The sequence below is a fragment of the Pelophylax lessonae genome, assembly GCF_965119305.1.
Source record: "Pelophylax lessonae genome assembly, chromosome: 3".
Lineage (NCBI taxonomy): Eukaryota > Metazoa > Chordata > Amphibia > Anura > Ranidae > Pelophylax > Pelophylax lessonae.
Genome location: NC_138770.1, coordinates 264,772,768 through 264,794,055, shown reverse-complemented (window position 1 = coordinate 264,794,055; position 21,288 = coordinate 264,772,768). Strand labels below are relative to the sequence as shown.

Below are 21,288 nucleotides of genomic sequence, written 5' to 3'. Positions count from 1 at the left end.
AGACCGCTGCTTCCTGAGAGAGCCATCTTTAAAACAGCCTAGCCTACCCTTTACGGTGCAATGGACAACTGTGTAAAAAATACTTTTTCATTTTCTTGTGCCAACAAATGTGTTTTTCCAAAGACTCACCATGGCTGTTAGTTAATACATTGGAAGATCTGCTCTCTAAAATGGGGTCATTTTGTGGGTGTTTCTTCTGTCTTGGCATTTCATGGCCTCTACTAATGTGATAGGTAGTCAGGAAATCAGATACTTAAAGTAGTATAGACAAAAAGTTTTTTCTCATTTTGGATATAGTAAGGGTTATAACCCTTTTCAGTTTATGTTTTTTGCCATCTGTCTCCCCATTGGGGAGATTCCTCTTCACTTCCAGTCTCATAGCCAATAAGGGAAGTGAGAGGAAATTCCTGAAAATTAAGTGAATCCCTTGGGGACCCCGGGGTCTCCAGAACTAGTGTCCCATTGGAAGATTTCCCCTCTAAAAGAAAATCCCAACTTTTGGATTGTCCCCAGAAAAGTAATACTTTCACTTTTTTTTATTCTTTATTTAAAGAAATGAAGCCCAGAAAGGTAGCAAATTACAGGGTCACAAAAGTCACAAAAGTTTTAACCACTTGCCGACCAGCCGCCCTAGTTTTACTTCGGCAGGTCAGCTCTATTACGCAAAATGATGTACCTGCACATTGCTTTGTGTAATAGACAGTGGGGCGCACGTGCCCCCAAAGTGCTCACATACGCCGATTGGCCAGAGGGGGAGCCAATCAGCAGATCCGGTGGACGAGATTTCCGCCGGCCATGCATGATCACTCCCCATGGAGACAGAACAACGGTCTTCCTCCTATGTAAACAAGACAGACCGCCGTTCTGTCACAGATGAACACAGGGATCCTGTGTTCCCTTCTATTGAGTACATCCCCCACACAGTTAAAAAGCACTCCCTAGGAGCACACTTAACCCTTTGATCGTCCCTGATGTTAACCCCTTCCCTGACAGTGTCATTAGTACAGTAACTGCATATTTTTAGCACTGATTACTGTAGTAATGTCATTGGTCCCCTCAAAAGTGACAGTAAGGTGTCCAATCTGTCTGCTGCAATGTCGCAGTCCCGCTAAAAATCGCTGATCGCCACCATTACTAGTAAAAAAATAAATAAATAAATAACAATGACATAAATCTATCGCCTAACTTGTAGACACGATAACTTTTGTGGAAACCAATTGATATACACTTATTACAATTTTTTTTTACCAAAAATATATAGCAAAATACATCTTGGCCTAAATTGATGAAATAATTCAATTTTTTTTATTTTTTTTTTTTTGATTGGATATGTTTTATAGCAGAAAGTAAAAAATATTTTTTTTTCTTTTCCAGAATTGTTGTTTTTTGTTTTTTTATAGCGCAAAAAATAAAAACTGCAGAGGTGATCAAATACCACTATTTGTGGGAAAAAAGGACATCATTTTTTTTTTTGGTACAGCGTTGCACGACTGTGCAGTTGTCAGTTAAAGTAACACAGTGCTGTATCGCAAAAAATGGCCTGGTCATTAAGGGGGTAAAGTCTTGTTTTTTTTTTTTTTTTAATTTAAAAATAACAAGCACAGAGCTTCCTGGGTCCCTCGCCAGCGCTCCTGGCCCCACCCTCCTGCCGAGTGCCCCCACAAGAAGCAGCTTGCTATGGGGGTACCCAAGCCAATGCTCTATGTGTCCATTCAGACACAGAATCAAGGCTGGGCCCCACACCAATGGCTCCCCGCTGCTGTCTCAGCCAATGAGGAGGGAGAGTCCCGGACAGCCGAGACTCTTGTGCAACATCGCTGGATCGAGATGGGGCTCAGGTAACTATTAGGGGGCTGGGGAGGGCTGCTGTACACAGAAGGTTTTTTATCTTGATGCATAGAAAGCATTACAATAAAAAAAAACCTTCTGACTTTTGAACCACTTTGAGGCAGTCTGCAAAAGTTGCCAAGCTTGACAACCATATCACCAAACAGTAGACAGTATGTGTACCACTGTGAACAAGAATAGATAACAAATCAGATCCTTAACAATTTCACTATTCCTCTTGCTAAATACATTGGGGTGTCTGCTGTCCAAAAAGGGGTCATTTAGGGTTTTTTTGTACTGTCCTGGCATTTTAGCGCTTCAAGAAATTATACATTTTCAAATATACAGTATATACCATGGTTTGTAGACTCTATAACTTTCACAGAGACTAAATAATATACACTGATTTTTTTTTTCCAAAGAAAGGTAGCAGAATACATTTTGGTCTAAAATGTTGAAGAAAGATTATTTATTTGCAATGTTTTAATACAAAAACTAAATAAAACTTCTTTTTTTTTTTCAAAAATGTTGGTTGGTCTTTTCTCCTTTATATAGTAAAAAATAAAACCTAATGGTGATTAAATACCACCAAAACAAATATTCTACTCCAATCATTGTGATAGTGACTATCCCTTCCTGAACAGATAGCTGAACTCACTAAAAACTTGAAATCCACAAATGTATTTTTTGTATGCAGAACGTTGGGGCAATATAATAGGATCCATTAAATTTGAGATAGAAGCATTTAAGGCCATCAATGTAGGTACTGGCTTTCCCAGTCCTGCAGGAGGAAGGATTACTGAAGGTCACAAAAAATAACATGAAATGCAAAGTATAGTCACAATGAGGTGGCATAACAAAAAACAATTAATTAAAGCCTGGTTCAAATCTGTGCAGGTGGTTCCTGCTGTGGGTCTGCACCTTTTCCCCTAGCCGCAGACCGCCCACACAGAAAAACCCACTGGATGCGGGCAAGTGTCGTTAATCCCAACAACACGCCACATGCACTAGAAATCGCACCCCCACTTATAGTTCCCGTGCCGGCTGCGACTTCTAAAATGCTGCAGGGACCTTGGCCCTGCATTTCACGAGGCACGGCAGCCCATTTAAAAAAATGGGCTGCTGTGACTGCGCAAAATGCAGCTTTCAAACCCCGATAGTGTGAACACCTAGCCTAAAGAACAGTACAGGTATACACAAATACAACTGTATTACCCACATACTGCAGATACAGCCAGAGAAGGCTCTATCTGTCACCTAAGCCCCGGAGGATTTCGCTGCTCAAAGACCAGGGGCTATTTTGCGTTTCGGCACTGCGTGAATTTAACAGACAATTGTGCGGTCGTGCGACGCTGTACCCAAATGAAATTGACGTCCTTTTTTTCCCCACACTCAGAGCTTTATTTTGGTGATGTTTGATCACATGTACTATTTTTACTTTTTGCGCTATAAACAAAAAAAGAGCGACAATTTTGAAAAAATAACAATATTTTTCACATTTTTTTATATGAAATTCCCCCCCAAAAAAATGTAAAAATCAAAATCTTTTAACATTTTAGGCCAATTTGTTTTCTGCTACATATTTTTGGTAAAAAAAAATTTGATTGGTTTGCGCAAAAGTTATTGCGTTTACTAACTATGGGAAATAGTTATGTCATTTTTATTGTTTTTTTTTTTAACTAGTAATGGCGGTGATCTGCGATTTTTTTTTTTTTTTTTTGCGGGACTGCGACATTGCGGCGGACAGATCGGACCCTTGACTGACATTTTTGACACTTTTGGGAGTATCAGTGACATTACTACAGTAATCAGTGCTATATCTATGCACTGTTACTGTAAAAATTACACTGGCAGGGAAAGGGTTAACTTTTTATTAGTGATCAGTGGGTTAAATGTATCCCTAGGGGCATGTTTCTAACTGTGGGGGGGCGTGGCTAGTGATGTAACCACTGAGACATACGATCCTACATAGCAGGATCGTGTAGTCTCTGCAGTTAGATCAGGGAGAATGACAGGCGGCTTTGTTTACATCCGCCACCTGCCTTTCTCCCTCTCCAGCGGGAGATCGCGAGTGCGGACATCGGAGCCGCCGGTCACTCGCGCTGGGATGTCAGGGAACGGGCGGGGGCGGGAGCGCGCCTCCGGCGGCGCGCGATTGCCCCCTAGAGGCTCCTGGGCGAGCGACGTAGCCCTACGTCGGTTTGTCCAGGAGAGCCAGACTGCCGCAGTAAATAGTCGTGCGGCGGTCGGCAAGTGGTTAAAAAAATGATAAAAAATGTATTTGGAGACAGTGTTACATGACTATATAACCACAGAACTTTATTGCGGCTCGCCAATGACTCTTTTAACAAAAGTCAATGCAAGTCGCCCCCAACTAGTGCAGTAACCTTTTTCTAAGTTTGAGCGACTTGAGCCACTCCTATTAGAATGGTTCCATTGCACAGAATTGGGCGGGACTTAGTCACCTGACAGGTTGCCCCAGTGTGAACCGAGCCTAATTGTCAGTCAAAGTATCACAGTGCTGAAAACTGAAAAATTACCTGGGCAGGAAGGGGGTTTCAAGAAGCATTCTAGGTATGGATATTTTATACATAGTTACAATGGTCCAGCTTGGACCAATGTAACTATGCATATACCATACCTGGACTATTCCTCTAGATCAGGGGTGTCAAACTCAATTTTATCGCAGGCCACATCAGCATTATGATTGCCCTCAAAAGGGCCGGTTGTATCTGTAAGACTAGATGTCAAGAGCATCCCCTACCCTTACATAAGACGTCAAGAACCTCTCCACCATCAAAAGTCGAGCCCCCCACCCTCCCTTACATCACAGTGCACCTCCCTTACCTTGTAGTGCTGATGGGAAGAAGCTGGAGGCATTGCTGGAAAGCAGAAAGTATAAGGTCTGGGGGAGGACTGGAGCTCTCCTGCAGCTACAGGAGAGGTGCGAGGGCCACATAAAATGACCTGGAGGGCCAGATTCGGCCCGCGGGCCTTGTGTTTGACACCTGTGCTCTAGATGCTGGAAATCACTGAAGTAGATACCACTACTTAAGTGATATAAACCTGTTTCCTGACTTTGTGCCAAGCAGCTGCCCTGCTTTATTCTGAACACAGGATGTCACCCACCCACTCTCTTCCTTGTCAAATCAGAGAACTCTTTGCATTCATTCAGAAAATGCAAAGCATTCTCTGAATGGTGCCTTTGTGAAAGACCAACCTGTGTCCTGTGTTCAGAATGCAGCAGGACAGCTGCTCAGCACAGGAACCAGAAGCAAGTAAACATAGTTGCCAACATTTTAAAAAAATTTCCAGGGACACTTTGCAGTACAGCTATCAATTACCACACCCACTTCCCTGAAGCTCCACCCACTCTACATAATTAATCTCGCCTACTTATCAGATTATAGAGTCTACTCAATATAGAGAGAATTACAGGAAATTAAAAAGGGAATTTCAAACTTAAGGCCACAGTAGCAGAGTTGGAATAATTCTCCCATTCAGCTGCACTACTTCTGTGTAACATTTACAGGCAGCCTGATTAACAGGCGCTTCCAGGGACAATATAAATTACCTGGGACAGGCTCCTATTTGCAGGGACTGTCCCTGGAAAAAAGGGACAGTTGGCAAGTATGAAGTAAAGATCACTGGAGTAGGAATGTCTACTTCAGTGATTTCTAGCTCCCAGGGGCATCGGCCAGGCATGGTATATGTATAATTACATTGGTCTAAGCTGTAAAAATATTTCATACATGTAATTCATCTTTGATTTGCTAGTATTCTAGTCTTCAAGTGGTTAAAGGTCACTTGCAAGAAACATATATCACAAGTCTGTTGAGCATTAGACATGACACATCTCCAAAAAGAAAAAATCCCCCATTGTCACTACAATGTATAAAGCCTCCAGCTATCAAGTAGTTAAAAATTGTCTTTTCTGGACTTGCAAAATGTAATTTAAAGACACACTTCTTTACAGTCTCAATGAAAAATAGCAATTACCTGCTCATAAAGAAGTAGTATCTGGGCCTTCTGCCAAAATGATAGATAGCTTCTGCCTTGCCCACAGCAGGCAGATGTCCTAATGGCAAAAAAAAGGACACCTTGACCTATCTGTAAAAGATGCTTCTATCTTAGCCTGCTGCCAAAATGAAAGATATGATGCCTTGCAGAAAAATAAAAGCGTGCTGCAAATGATTATGTCTTACAGCAAGATTATACTACATAGATATCCACACATGAGGAAACAGGTTAATTATGGAGCTTGGAAACGCAGAGTTAATCCAACACAAGAAGGGTAGTTTCAGTCTTGGCCTTGTAATGGAATGTCTTCCAGTCAGCAAGATGAATCTCCTGATAAACAGTGCTGGTCAACCTCCCTTCTCCTTCTCAGCATTTTGCCAGATTTAGGCCTTGTTTGCAACAGCCGCACTGTCATACATTTTTCTGCATTTCCCAAAACAAGCAAAATAAATAACATCTTAGATACATTGGGCCTAATTTATCTAGCCTGTAGTGAACGTAGGTAATTCTGAGCCTGATATACTAAAGTGAGATAAAGTTCATTGTAAAGCCCATTTCCAGGCAAACACCTCTTTCCATCTGAAGCACCTCTTCTAGAAGTGAGGAACGATAATAAAGGGCTGCAGTGTGGGCCACCACTGACTGGTCTTTTTAATGTCTCCTGTTGTGATGTCATCATGCCAGTGATTGAAAGGGGCTTTACATTTTTTTTTTTTTTAAACACAGAAATTAGTTGTAGGTGGTAAGATGGTGTGTTAAACATTTTAATATTTATATTTATTTGTTAATTACAAGATTTTATATAGTGTTGTCAATTTAGGTCCCTATCTCAAATGCATGCTAGGGTTGCCACCTGCCTGGGATTCACCCTAACAGTCCAGGGTTTGAACCATGTGTCTGTGTTTAAGACAGCCTGAAACCCAGACACATTTTTAAGACCAGACTGTGGCTCCCCAATATAGGTGAACACCTGGGCACAGCTTAATCACCCCCTGCGGTTCAGATTCCCCCCTGTTGCCCAGGCCCCTTCCCTGCTGCACTGCCAGCTTCCCTCCTCTCCTACCGGCTGCTGGCATACAAGGGGAATGTTTCAGGATGGAGAGTTAGGGAAAAGGCTGGAAAATATGTTATGTACCGCCCCTTCTTCAGTATCGATCACTCACTGTGTTCATTACTGGAGCATAGTAAACTGTGTTTATACTTCAGTTTCTGAATGAGCAGGAACAGCGCACTTCCCATTCATTCACTGTGCAGTGCAGCTGAGGCTGCAGAGAAATGGACTGTGGAATCTCTGTCCTCAGCAGAGATGTATAGTAACGAAGTAGAACTACTTAAGTACTGTACTTAAGTACCGAAATGCGGTATCTGTACTTTCCTAGAGTAGAATTTTTTTCTCCTACTTCTACTTTTACTTCACTACATTTTTTCGATGATTTCGATACTTCTACTCAAGTATTTTTTTTTTGTGCTGCGTAGTTACTCGTTACTAAAAATTACCACTGCCAGAACAGTAGATGGCAGGTTTCATGAAGCTTAAAACATGTGTATAATGTCATTTGTAAATCAGCGCATACGAAAATAAAGGCTGTGTATAATAAAAGCTGCTATACCAAATCTTTCCAATAAAAAGAAAATATGAAACAAACAAATAAATTGTGCTACAGCGCTTAAAGTGCATCAAGAAACTACTAACAAACACAACTTGGCTGTGCGAATAAAGTGCCTGTGCAATCGATATATCATCGTTGCCCCCAGTGCCCTGCCCACACTCCACACAGTATCAAAAATAAAGTGACATGAATGTGCTAAAGCCTAAATGCAGTGAAAATAATTATTCCCACAATGTAACAGTAAATTCAATTCATTAAAATATGATAATAAATCACAATAAAATAAGTTAGGAAATAAGTTAGGTCAGGTGCGTGCAACAAGTTGAAGTGTGTAAACCTATCTATAACGAAAAGTCCATAAATGAATTCCAGTGTGCAAATCTAAAGTGTCACTTCACTAGTCAGATGCTTCCACCTCCTTCAGTGCTCAAGTGACCGACCAACACACTTAATGGTGGTGTCACTGGTGGATAGCGTCTGGGTGGCACTGTGGCACTGACTGCACTGGTTCAAAAAGCCATATATATTTAATTATTTCAATTCTCAATCTCATTGGTCCTCTCCTCATAAGATATTAATAACTTAAGATTAGTTGATGAACTTCTTGGCGGCCCTGGCAGGATGACGGGGACACCGCCACTTCTGGAGCCGAGCCGCTGTGATTCCCCAACATGTGACAGCCAGGAGATCTAGTGGCTAGTAGTGCTCAACAATACCGCTTTTATATATAGAAAAATGAAATAAAATATACTGACTCACAATTTAGTAGTAGGTAGCGTGTAGCAGTAGGCAGCACAACTCAATTCAATCAATCCCACAGCCTCGCTCGCGCCGCGGCCCGCGGAATCACTGTCATGATCATCAAGTTAAGACCGCACTGGAGGAGCCATGCTGCCGTCTTCCCGCTCGAGGTCTCTGCCTCTAGACGTGTTGTGTGTCACTTAGGCTCCACCCCTTAGGGCCCTTACTGAGAGGAGTTGTGACGCGGGAGGCGGGACGCGGGAGCATTTTCTTCGTCATCTCATCTTCTTCTCTATGAGGTGAGTGAGGTGGACCGTGGAGAGGGCCTAATCCTTGCCATGGCAAATGTGCCATTTGAGAATCAAATAATCAATATAAAATATTAATATATTATATACACACGGGTCATGGGTGGCTTTTTTGAACCAAGAAGAGTGAGACTGACGGCTATGATGATTATCCGACCATCCATGGTCCATGGACCATAAGTGTTGTGTTGGTGGTGCCTGTGCTTCCTGCGGCCTGCCTCTGCCTGTGCGGCTGTGCCTGCACTGCAGTGGCCACTGGCAGTGGCACTTGACTTGAGCAAAGCAAATGAGCACTACTAGTGTGAAGGACAGGTGGTGGAAGCATGTTCTGACAAGTTCTTATAATGAAAATAATATAGACAGCTTTTTGAACCAGTGCAGTGCCAGTGCTACTAAGGTGAGAGGCAGAGAGAGAGGCTATCCAGTCCACCACTTTACTTGAGCAGATCACAGAAGAAAGGTGGAAGCATCTGACAGCAAGTGACAACACTTCTTAGATTGCACACTGGAATTCTGTTATGGACTTTTCGTTATAAAGTTTAGTTTACACACTTAAACTTGCACCTAACTTATTCACAATCACAACTTATTTTATTGTGGTATTGTCATATATATTTTATATGAATTAAATTTACATTGTGGGAATAATTTGAACTGCATTTAGCACAGACATGTCACTTTATTTTTGATACTGTGGGCGATGATTTTGAATACAAGAAGTATATATATATATATATATATATATATATATATATATATATATATATATATGTAATTGCAGGCACTTTATTAGCATTTTTAGCACAGCCACTTTGTTAGTAGTTTTTGATGAATTTTTCACTTTAAGCATTGTAGGTTTGATGAAGCTGGCCTGGCACATCATCATCAATTGAGCAAATCAAATCAAACCGCGATTAAGAAGACTGCGCATTCTCCTGTTCTTTTGATCAGCTGAAAAGATGGACGAACCAAAAACACCACCTTCCACCCCTGGCCCTTTAACTTCAAGTGATCTGCCTGGCTGTGAGAGTGAGGAAGCTCAGGAAGGAGACCACCCCTGGCTTTAAAAGGTGGATGCTTTAAAAGGGGAAGGGAGGGACATACTTTATCTGTTTTTTGTTTACAAAAAGTTACAGCCTAAGGAATTGTGATTGTCCTTTAGGTTAATCATTTGAATAAATCATTTGAAATAATAAAAAACAATATGATGTTCAAACTTTTGACTTCTTTCTTTAATAACTACATAACACAGTACTTGTACTTCTACTTTCAGTACTTGAGTAGAATTTTTTTTTCAAAACTACTGGTACTTTTTACTTTTAGTACTTAAGTAGCAAATTTTTTGAAAAAACTACTTGCAATACTTAAGTAAAAAAAATGTTGAATACTTTAGTACTTCTACTTAAGTAACTTTTTCTGCGAGCACTTCCACTTCTACTCAAGTCACTTTTTGATCGAGCACTTGTACTTTTACTCAAATAGAAATTTTGAGTACTTTATACAAGTCTGGTCCTCAGTCCCTTTCTCTGTCTCATAGGTGAGACATCATGGATCTGTTTAGACTCCTGTTATTTCTCCTAAGCCCACCCCAAGGGGGTTCCTAAAAAAAATTGTAAAAATAAAGAAAAAATAATATTGTAAAAAAGAATTTTGAAAATAAAAATTGTATAAAATAATAATAAAAAAATGTACTGACATCCTCCACTGCCCTACTGACAAGGTCCATTGCTCTACTGACTGACACCATCCATTGTCCTACCGACATCAGTGTCTGCCCTTCTGACACCGTCCACTGCTCTACTGGCAGTACATTTATTTATAAGAGTGTGTTTGAGAGGAAAAAGGCCTCACTGTGTAAGTATAAATGGGACCGAATAACTACAGTGGGTCTATTATAGTCGGACTTTAAAGGGTATGGGTTTGCTGAAGTAAGCACATATGAACGTAAAATTCAAGAAACATTATTTAAATCTTAGATAAAAACATCAAACTGACTGTCATGGAAAAATTACAAACTGTAAACATCATGAAAATAGGGCATCCTATATAGTTCAACGCGTTTCGCAGATAGAAGAGAAATAGCTTCTTCAGGAACCATTATAGTGATGTTGTATCCCTTTAACTTATAGGAAGAGATAAACAAGAAAAAGACATGTCACAATATGCAGAAATATATTTTCAATAAGCCATATACATACACAGTCAGACGTTTAGCTTGTAAAACATAGCGGTGCTCACCCATATAGCTCACAGTCTACTATTGACATATGTTGCTCCAATTGACCCAGATAGCCTGTCATAAAGGCAACCCCTCCAAATAACCCCAAGGGTCCAACTGAAACGAAGGGGTGTTGCGGATCGGACCAAGCCTTCTCAGAGCCGGAGTAGAGGTAACAAAGAACCAAATTAAAATTGGATCATAGCATGGCTGTGGGCATCACAGATGGCAAATAGGGACCACCAAATGTCTAAAACAAGAATAGAGTATATGGCAGTAATAAGGCTCTATTTAAAGAAAGGGAAAGATAAAGAAAGAGAAAATTGTTGTGCAAGCAGAATAGATTGAGGGGTATATATATAGATAAAAAAGAAGGGGCAAAAGATGTATCTTTTGCCAAATGATGGCATACAGTGGGAACGGAAAGTATTCAGACCCCCTTAAATTTTTCACTCTTTGTTATATTGCAGCCATTTGCTAAAATCATTTAGGTTCATTCTTCTTCCTCATGAATGTACACATAGCACCCCATACTGACAGAAAAACACAGAATTGTTGACATTGTTGCCGATTTATTAAAAAAGAAAAACTGAAATATCACATGGTCCTAAGTATTCAGACCCTTTGCTCAGTATTTAGTAGAAGCCCCCTTTTGATCTAATACAGCCAGGAGTCTTTTTGGGAAAGATGCAACAAGTCTTTCACACCTGGATTTTGGGATCCTCTGCCATTCCTCCTTGCAGATCCTCTCCAGTTCTGTCAGGTTGGATGGTAAACGTTGGTGGACAGCCATTTTTAGGTCTCTCCAGAGATGCTCAATTGGGTTTAAGTCAGGGCTCTGGCTGGGCCATTCAAGAACAGTCACGGAGTTGTTGTGAAGCCACTCCTTCCTTATTTTAGCTGTGTGCTTAGGGTCATTGTCTTGTTGGAAGGTAAACCTTCGGCCCAGTCTGAGGTCCAGAGCACTCTGGAGAAGGTTTTTGTCCAGGATATCCCTGTACTTGGCCGCATTCATCTTTCCCTCGATTGCAACCAGTCGTCCTGTCCCTGCAGCTGAAAAACACCCCCACAGCATGATGCTGCCACCACCATGCTTCACTGTTGGGACTGTATTGGACAGGTGATGAGCAGTGCCTGGTTTTCTCCACACATACCGCTTAGAATTAAGGCCAAAAAGTTCTATTTTGGTCTCATCAGACCAGAGAATCTTATTTCTCACCATCTTGGAGTCCTTCAGGTGTTTTTTAGCAAACTCCATGCGGGCTTTCATGTGTCTTACACTGAGGAGAGGCTTCCTTCGGGCCACTCTGCCATAAAGCCCCGACTGGTGGAGGGCTGCAGTGATGGTTGACTTTCTACAACTTTCTCCCATCTCCTGACTGCATCTCTGGAGCTCAGCCACAGTGATCTTTGGGTTCTTCTTTACCTCTCTCACCAAGGCTCTTCTCCCCCGATAGCTCAGTTTGGCCGGACTGCCAGCTCTAAGAAGGGTTCTGGTCGTCCCAAACGTCTTCCATTTGAGGATTATGGAGGCCACTGTGCTCTTAGGAACCTTAAGTGCAGCAGAAATCTTTTTGTAACCTTGGCCAGATCTGTGCCTTGCCACAATTCTGTCTCTGAGCTCTTCAGGCAGTTCCTTTGACCTCATGATTCTCATTTGCTCTGACATGCATTGTGATCTGGAAGGTCTTATATAGACAGGTGTGTGGCTTTCCTAATCAAGTCCAATCTGTATAATTAAACACAGCTGGACTCAAATGAAGATGTAGAACCATCTCAAGGATGATCAGAAGAAATGGAAAGCACCTGAGTTAAATATATGAGTGTCACAGCAAAGGGTCTGAATACTTAGGACCATGTGATATTTCAGTTTTTCTTTTTTAATAAATCTGTAACAATGTCAACAATTCTGTGTTTTTCCGTCAATATGGGGTGCTATGTGTACATTCATGAGGAAGAAGAATGAACTTAAATGATTTTAGCAAATGGCTGCAATATAACAAAGAGTGAAAAATTTAAGGGGGTCTGAATACTTTCCGTACCCACTGTATATTGTAGAGTCCCTATAGACAGCCCAATTATGCCTGTCTATCTATCAAATAAGTGAGAAGTTCCCAGGCATGCAAAAAAATTTCCCATGACCAACCTAATGTAGAGGATAGCTGTTTAAAACATGTGTGTTTGTCTGTGTGGTTAAAGGCACCTTTGTTTAATATGATCAGTTGTGAATGGACACAGCTGATTACACAGTAAAGGGCACTGGGATTGAAGGACACAACGATCACAGAGTGCGCCTGAGAGCCACAGGGGGTGCGTGGGAGGCGTGTTCTGGGAAGACATCGGTCTTTCCGCTATGGCGCAGTATTGAAGTGGTTAATATTATAAAAGATTTTATAATAATATTATCTATAGTTTGTACTAAAATATAGTTTTTTTTATAATATATTTCATTTGTACCAAAATATGTCCCTCTCAACTTAGAACTTCAGGTGTTTACCACGCTGCCTTCCAATGCCTCCCCCCAGTTTAAAAAAGAAAAACCCTAAAACATACTATTTTTTTCTTTAAGTTTTCTAGCCTGTGACCTAAGGAAAACTTCCTTGTCTTCCACTGGTGGCAGTGGCCAGTCTTCCTGGACTGAGTAGGACCGTTCAGTTCTGCAGTACTGCGAGCCCATTCTGATGTCCTGATGACGTGACTCTTAAGGGGCACATAAATGACAGGCTGAGCTTATAGGAAATGGCAGAATAACAGGACTGTTGTCCTGTCCAAAGAGAACTGTTGATGCTGAGGCGGAAGTCGGGGACATTGCTTGAGCATGGAGAGGGTAAGTATACATTTTAATGTTTTTCTTTTTTTTAGTAGAACCAAACTCTGATTTCAGATACTTGCAAGCAGGAAGGGTTTTAATTGCAGAAGAGAGATACTAGGGCTTCCTATCTTTCTCCTTACAAGTTAAATTAGAAGGTGCTGTATATATTAAAGGGGAACTTCCTGTATTTTAAAAATTAAAAGTCAGCAGCTACAAATACTGTAGCTGGTGACTTTTAAAAAACAGGTACTTACCTGTCCATGGAGTTCAGCACTGTCCTCCTGCCGCCAATTCTTCTCACTGTTGTTGGATCCCCAGTGCTGCCATCTTGGATTTGAGAGCCAGCTTTGCCATCCAGATGAATCACAGCTGACTTCCTATTGTGTAAATGTGAGATCACACAGTACAGGGAGACTGGTCCTGCAGCCTCCTGAAATGTGTGATTTGTCCCAGGAGGCTGTGGGCAGGGAGGGGGCAAAATAAAGAAATGTCATCCTTGCCTAGGTGAGGGTTCAGTAAGCAGGCGTGGGTAGCTCCCCCTCCCCTCATGTTAATCCTGAAACTCAGTTACGGGCCGGGGGAATGGAGAAAATGAGGAGTACTTCATTTTTGTGAAGCTCTGTTTGAAGTATAAGCTCTATTTTTACAAAAAATAATGTAGCACCACCCCCGCAGGAGCTGCTGATTATGTTATTGGGTCTACACCCTGCCTAACAACCCTATAGAACTGGCTCGATCCCTCCTCAGGCACAACTGACCCAGAATAGGACTGGACTATCAAATGGACACACAGGTTGGAATACAGTACTTCAATATGCAACAGTGAATTATTACCTTCTTGGTGGTAGTCCTTCTGGGTGACACAATAGAACAGCACACGGAATTGTAATTAACCAAAGCTTAATTTACTGTATATCAAATTGAACAAGGGAGATACAATAAAACACAGTTCCTTAAAATGGGTCACTTAAATCAGCTTTAAAAGATAAAAGAAATACCCCACACTACTCCCTCATTGATGCTAGACACAGTACCAAATAAGTAGGCCTATCTGAGTCCCTCCCCCAAAGTCCTCTTCCTTCTTCTTCTTGAGTCTTCGCTAGCCAGCGTTATTGAATAGAGCTCATTTGTAATCCAAATTAGGAATGAAGATCAAGAGAGAGAAAAAAAAGAACAGTGGACTGTTGATTGTCACTGCAGGGTGTCTGTGTAGCTGAGCGGTAACTTCCGTGAGTGAGGTAGGCCTCTGGCAGCTCCTTTAACGTTATTATTGATTGTCTAAGAGTGTCCTGAAGTGATATTCTAATCTACCCCGGGGTATATCACCTTCTATTGCGCTATCGCTATATGCAAGTAAAACCACTTCCTTGACAGACAAAGTCAGTCTTTTTGGGCAAGTGCCCTCTCACCACAGGAGTTTCCCTTGCGCGCGCTCCACTGCGATCTCAGTCCTTTGGCTCGATATCGGCCTCGCGCGGTCTTTCTGGTGGATGGCTCCGGTCTCTGCCAACAGCAGTAAGGGGCTCCGGGAATGTGTCTCGTGCTTGAGATGGGACGGTTCAGCGTCGTCACTCCAGGCTTAGAGGCTTTGGCCTAATATCCAGCATCAGTTCTCAGCTCCAGCTTCTTAGTTCCTCGGAGTCCAGCGCAGAAGGGCCGAGCTTGGCTCCTCCCTTCCTTTAAATAACTTCCCCCAGAAAGCTGTGCGGTGCAGCCGTGCACCCTGGATCTTACAATGCACACTGGGAGATGTAGTCTTTTCATCAAGCCAAAAAGGAAGTCACAGCCCAGGAAATTTCATGCAGCTACCACTAGAGGGAGCCTAATTCCTTCTCACATATCAACAGTATCTTTAGGCATATTTAACCCCGCTACAATAAAAAGGTGAACTAATACCCTACAACCTCCCCAACCCCCAACTCTGTGTGTGGTTTGCTGTCAGTGCCCATGCAGCTGGTGCAGTGGTGTGGGGATTTGAAAGTCCCCATTCTATCCTTAGGACTTCTGGGACGGATAAGAGTGATTATGCACATGACCATTTTGACCTATCGTATTTACCCAAGGAAACAATCCCAAGAAGAGCAGGGCTTTTAGATCCCCGGTTCCCCACACTGGCTGCATGGGCACTGACAGCTTATCACCCACAGAGGTAAGTATAGCAAGGCTGGCATGGGAGGTTGTTTGGGATTCACCTTTTAATTTTTATGGGCAAAGACTCTGAACCCAGAAAACCTCAGATGAGGGAGCTTGCGGATGTCACATCGGTGGAGGGAAGCTGAATATTGGAAAGTTTAGTTGTCCTATAAGGTGACCATAGACTTTACAGTCTAATTGTTCCACCAGTTTAAATTTTACCATCAACTATGTGAAAGAGCTGGCCTGTTTGATGAAAATGGAGTAAATTGTTTAGGTGTGTTATCATAGTTTTAGTAAGTCTAAGGCCGGCCATACACTGTTCGAATCTCGACAGGTTCAGCGAGAACCAGCTGAGATTCGAACCGTTAATGGGCAGGCTGAATGTACCAAGTTAATCAATCAATCAACGTGGTTACAACCAGCCTGTGGGATTCGCTTCTCCTGCTGGGAGAAGACAATTGCTTGGCGGGAGAGATTCCCCTGTCAACACTATTGATGAGGGAACCGTGCAAATTATTTTTCTGCAACAAATTTGCACCATCTATAGGCTACCTTTGGCAAACTATAAATGATGTGTAGAAAATTAATTATAACCCGCGCTTAGAACTATCAATAAAAGTGTTATTGCAGCTGCTGTTCACTAGGTAAAAACCAAGAAAAGTAATAAAATGACAAAAAAACAGTGCTTGCAATGGTATAAATGTCAAGAAATAGGGTGAATGTAGGAAATATCAATTATTTAAATAATGTAGAGTTCAATTGTGCTACACCAAATATTAACAGCAAATGCCATCAATTAATGGAATAATTAAAGTGCAATAGTGCCAAAAGTTAATTTTGTGCATAAAGTGCAATAATGCAAAATATGGACAGTCAAAATAACTGGTGCTAAAGCGCAGAAAGTGGTATAAACAATGTCCAAAATCGGGTAAACAGTCCACTCAAAGTGCAACTTCAATAAGGTGCTGAAGTCAAAAAGAAGGTGCATGAGGTGCTCCACGCAGTGGAAAAGTGCTTCAAAAACCCTCTTGGGGATCCACTCACCAGAACTAAATGGTTAATGGGCCTTGAACATGAGAAAACCAGTGGTCCTCCAGCGTAGTATGACCCCTTCTGGGGTTACCCAAAAGATGGATGAGCCTCTGAAGTAAATGGATGAGTAAACCTCCAGCCTCCAATATTGTGAAACCATCGATATTCACTCAAAAAGGAAGGAATGGACCAAAAATAGTGAAGCCCGCAAAGTATTTTATTTTTAAATGCAAGATTAAAAATACTCACACGGTGTCACACACGGTGACATTTCATTAACCACTTCTGGACCGGAGATTTTCCCCCTTAATGACCAGCCCATATTTTGCGATTCGGCACTGCGTTACTTTAACGGACAATTGCATGGCCCTGCGACGCTGTACCTAAAATTGATGTTCTTTTTTCCCACAAACAGAGCTTTCTTTTTGTGGTATTTGATCACCTGTGTGATTTTTATTTTTTGCGCTATAAACAAAAAAAGAGCGACAATTCTGAAAAAAAAAAAAACAATATTTTTCACATTCTGCTATATGACATTCCCCCCCAAAAAATGTAAAAATCTAAATTGTTTAACATTTCAGGCCAATTTGTTTTCTGCTACATATTTTTGGTAAAAAAAATTGCAATAAGCGAATTTTGATTGGTTTGCGCAAAAGTTATTGCGTCTAAAAACTACAGGAAAGATTTACGTCATTTTTATTTTTTTTTTTTTTTTTACTAGTAATGGCGGTGATCTGCGATTTTTTGCGGGACTGCGACATTGCGGCAGACAGATCGGACCCCTGACTGACATTTTTGACACTTTTGGGGGTACCAGTGACATTACTACAGTAATCAGTGCTAGAAATATGCACTGTAACTGTAATAATGACTCTGGCAGGGAGGGGGTTAACCCAGGGGTGATCAAAAAGTGAATAGTGAGCCTAGGGGAGTGTTTTCTAACTGTGTGGTGGGAGGGACTTGTGAAATGAACACAGAGATCTGTAATCCTATATAGAAGGATCACAGGCGCTCTGTGATCATTTCAGAAAGAACAACGGTCTGCTGTGTTTACAACAGCAGTCTGTCGTTCTCTGTTAATGGCAGTGATCGCAGGTTCCCGGTGGCAATTGCAGCCACCAGCCCCGTGGATCAGCATCCCCGCTGCCTAGTCGCTTCAGCAAACTGCTGTACAGGTATGGCGCTTCGCGCAGCCAAGCGGCAGGCAGTCGGCAAGTGGTTAAGGCCCCTTTCACACTTGTGCAACTAGAAAGTCCTGCGATTTTGTGACACGATTTTGACTGGACTTGAAGCAATGCCTGTGTAATCTTGAGGTCTATGGACCTCAAGTCACATCAAAGTAGGACCAAAGTAGTGCAGGGACAGTCAAGTCGCACAGATATGAATGGTACTCATTGGAAATCATGGGGTACAACTTGTCATGCGGATTTGCAATCCTAAGTTGCACAAGCGTGAAAGGGGCTGTTAAGGAAAATGCAGAAAGTCACAAAAACCTGTGTTTAACCACTTTAGCCCCAGAACATTTGGCTGCTCAAAGACCAGGCCCTATTTTGTGATTCGGCACTGCATGAGTTTAACGGACAATTGCGCGGTTGTGCGACGCTGTACCCAAATGAAATTGACGTCCTTTTTTTTTCCATAAATAGAGCTTTCTTTTGGTGGTATTTGATCACCTGTGCAATTTTTTATTTTTTGCGCTATAAACAAAACAAGAGCGACAATTTTTAAAAAAATATTTTTTTACATTTTTTTTATATGAAATTCTCAAAAAAAATGTAAAATTCTAAATTTTTTTAACATCTTAGGCCAATTTGTTTTCTGCTACATATTTTTGGTTAAAAAAAAAATCCCAATAAGTGTACATTGAGCAAAAGTTACTGCGTTTACTAACTACGGGAAAGATTTATGTCATTTTTATTGTTTTTTTTTAAACTAGTAATGGTGGCGTTCTACGATTTGTTTTGCGGGACTGCGACATTGCGGCGGACAGATCGGACCCCTGACTGACATTTTTGACACTTTTGGGAGTACCAGTGACATTACTACAGTAATCAGTGCTAGCAAATATGCACTGTTACTGTAAAAATGACACTGGCAGGGAAGGGGTTAACTTTACTGGTGATCAAGGGGTTAAGTGTGTCCCTAAGGGCGTGATTCTAACTGTAATGGGGCGTGGCTTGTGATGTAATCACAGAGACATGCGATCCTATACAGCAGGATCACATCGCCTCTGTGATTACTTTAGTGAGAATGACAGACGGCTGTGTTTACATCAGCCGTCTGTCCTTCTCTCACTGGAGCGGGAGATAGCGAGTGGCCGGCGGCCATCGGGGCCGCCGGTCACATGCACTGACTCCCCAACCAACGAGGGGCGGCACGCGATCGCCCCCCCCCTAGCTCCTCCCAGGCTAGCGTCGCACGTGTACGGCACTTTGTCTGGGAGCGCCAGACTGCTTCCGTACAACGGCGGGCGGCAAGTAGTTAACAGCAGCAGTGTGCATGAGGCGGCCTAACTGAAAAAAGCTAAAAAATGCAGCTATTCTGCGTTTTTGAGCCATACGCTTTTGTGGGAGCATAGTTTTGCTAAAAACGGTTAGAAAAAGGCTATTGATAAAAAAAAAATGCTACTGCCAAACTCATTCTAGCTAGAGCTTTCTACAGCTAATGCTACTGGCGTTTATATAAAGTCCAGTGTGCATGAGGCCTAAAGGAAAGTACAGAGATTGTCCAATCATATTGTGTGGTGTATGGCCAGTTTACTGAGGTCAGGGATGACTAAAATGCAAAAAAAATGAAACTGGGGTTCCACTTCACAAATCTTCACACCAGTAAAGGAATAAATCAGGAAATCACACAACGAGCTCTCAGCTCAGAGCTGTGAAAGGACACAGTATCGTAGCAGTGACAGGAATGGCAGCACGGACCCGGATGTGGAGGATCCAGCGGGTGAGCGTGTGGTGGAGGTGCCAGCGGCGGCCACGTGTGGGGTTAAATGCCCTCACCAGCTGATAGTCACACGGCACCATGACGCATGCGCAGCGACACCTAGTGACGGGGGACAGAACATGGCGGCAACCCAGTGAGTAAGTGAGCGAGCAGTGCGGGTTATGGAGATTGTGGTGGGAGGGGGCGGTGATAGAGAGCGAGGGGGAAGTATATAGACTGTATAGAGGAGAGCAGACGCCGGCCGGGTGTGGCCGCACTGACACATACATACACAGGATCACATTTCATCCTGTACACAACTATTGAGTCACCAGCCTGGAATGTGACTGTGGATTACACTCACATAGGTGATACATTCCAGCCATACCATTGTATAATCAGGGGCCAGCATTGTCACCTGACCTCCAGTGTCCACATTGGGAAGGATAGGGAAGTTGTGCCCCCCCCCCCCTTCATCTGTAGGTATGATCCCATAAAGAGGTGTCCTTATGTTCATCCAGGTTAGCCCTGAAAATGAGTTCATCATTATTTATACATTGGTGATCTGTATTCCACATACATTATATTGTCAAAAGTAAACCTAAACAGTTACCTGATTTAATACAGCTTGTATGCAATCAGACAGGCCCTTGCACTACAGAGTTAAAGGTAAATCTAAAGGAAATTGAATAAGAAAATTGTATAGTGTATGGCCAGCCTAAAGCTTCGTACACACGATACGAAAAATCGGAAGGAAAATTTAGTCTGCCGATTTTTGGATCGTTAGTATAGTGCTTTGGACAGCCGATTACGAATTTTCAGATGACAAAATCTGGATGTGCAGGCTATAAAATTTTTATCGTACGTCAACACAACGTCCGATTTTCGTTTAATTAGTACAGTTTTCATCCGAAAAAAATCATAAGAGTAAGACTAGGCGTGCTCAGAAATGAAAGAATACATACAAAACAAATCAACACATGACATCACTTCTGAAGTTGGATTCTGTCGTACGAGAATTTTCATATGAAAGTAACCTCTTCACTTTCGACATGAGACTAGCATGCAACAAAAATCAGACGAAAGATCGTTCGATAATCTAAACGTGTATACAAGGCTTTAGTCGGTAGGGTTCAATATTGAGTTGGCCTACCCTTTGCAGCTATAACAGCTTCAACTCTTCTGGGAATGCTGTCCACAAGGTTTAGGAGTGTGTCTATAGGAATGTTAGACTATTCCAGAAGCGCATTTGTGTGGTCAGGCACTGATGTTGGGCGAGAAGGTCTGGCTTGCAGTCTTCACTCGAATTCATCCCAAAGGTGTTTTATCAGATTGAGGTCAGGACTCTTTGCAGGCCAGTCAAGTTCCTCCACCCCAAATTTGCTCCTCCATGTCTTTATGGACTTTGCTTATTGCACTGGTCCAAATCATTAGGTGGAGGGGGGATTATGGTGTGGGGGTGTTTTTTTTAGGGGTTGGGCTTGGCCCCTTAAGCCTCGTACACACGATCAGATTATCGGACAAATTTTCTTTAATTTTTTGTTGCATGCTAGTCTCATATGGAAAGTGAAGATGTTACTTTCATACGAAAATTCCCGTACGACAGAATTCAACTTCAGAAGTGATGTCATGTGTTGAATTGTTTTGTATGTGTTTTTT

At 42.0% G+C, this 21,288-nt stretch overlaps 1 protein-coding gene across 1 annotated transcript in view; it reads left to right on the top strand.

The window, feature by feature from the left end:
• Positions 1–19,730: 19,730 nt before the first annotated feature.
• PHC3 (polyhomeotic homolog 3) overlaps positions 19,731–21,288 on the top strand; it is a 179,695-nt gene continuing 178,137 nt past the window's right edge. Inside the window, exon 1 of the mRNA XM_082249149.1 lies at positions 19,731–19,787. The gene's annotated coding sequence lies outside the window, so the exon portion shown is untranslated. The remainder of the gene's footprint in view (positions 19,788–21,288) is intronic.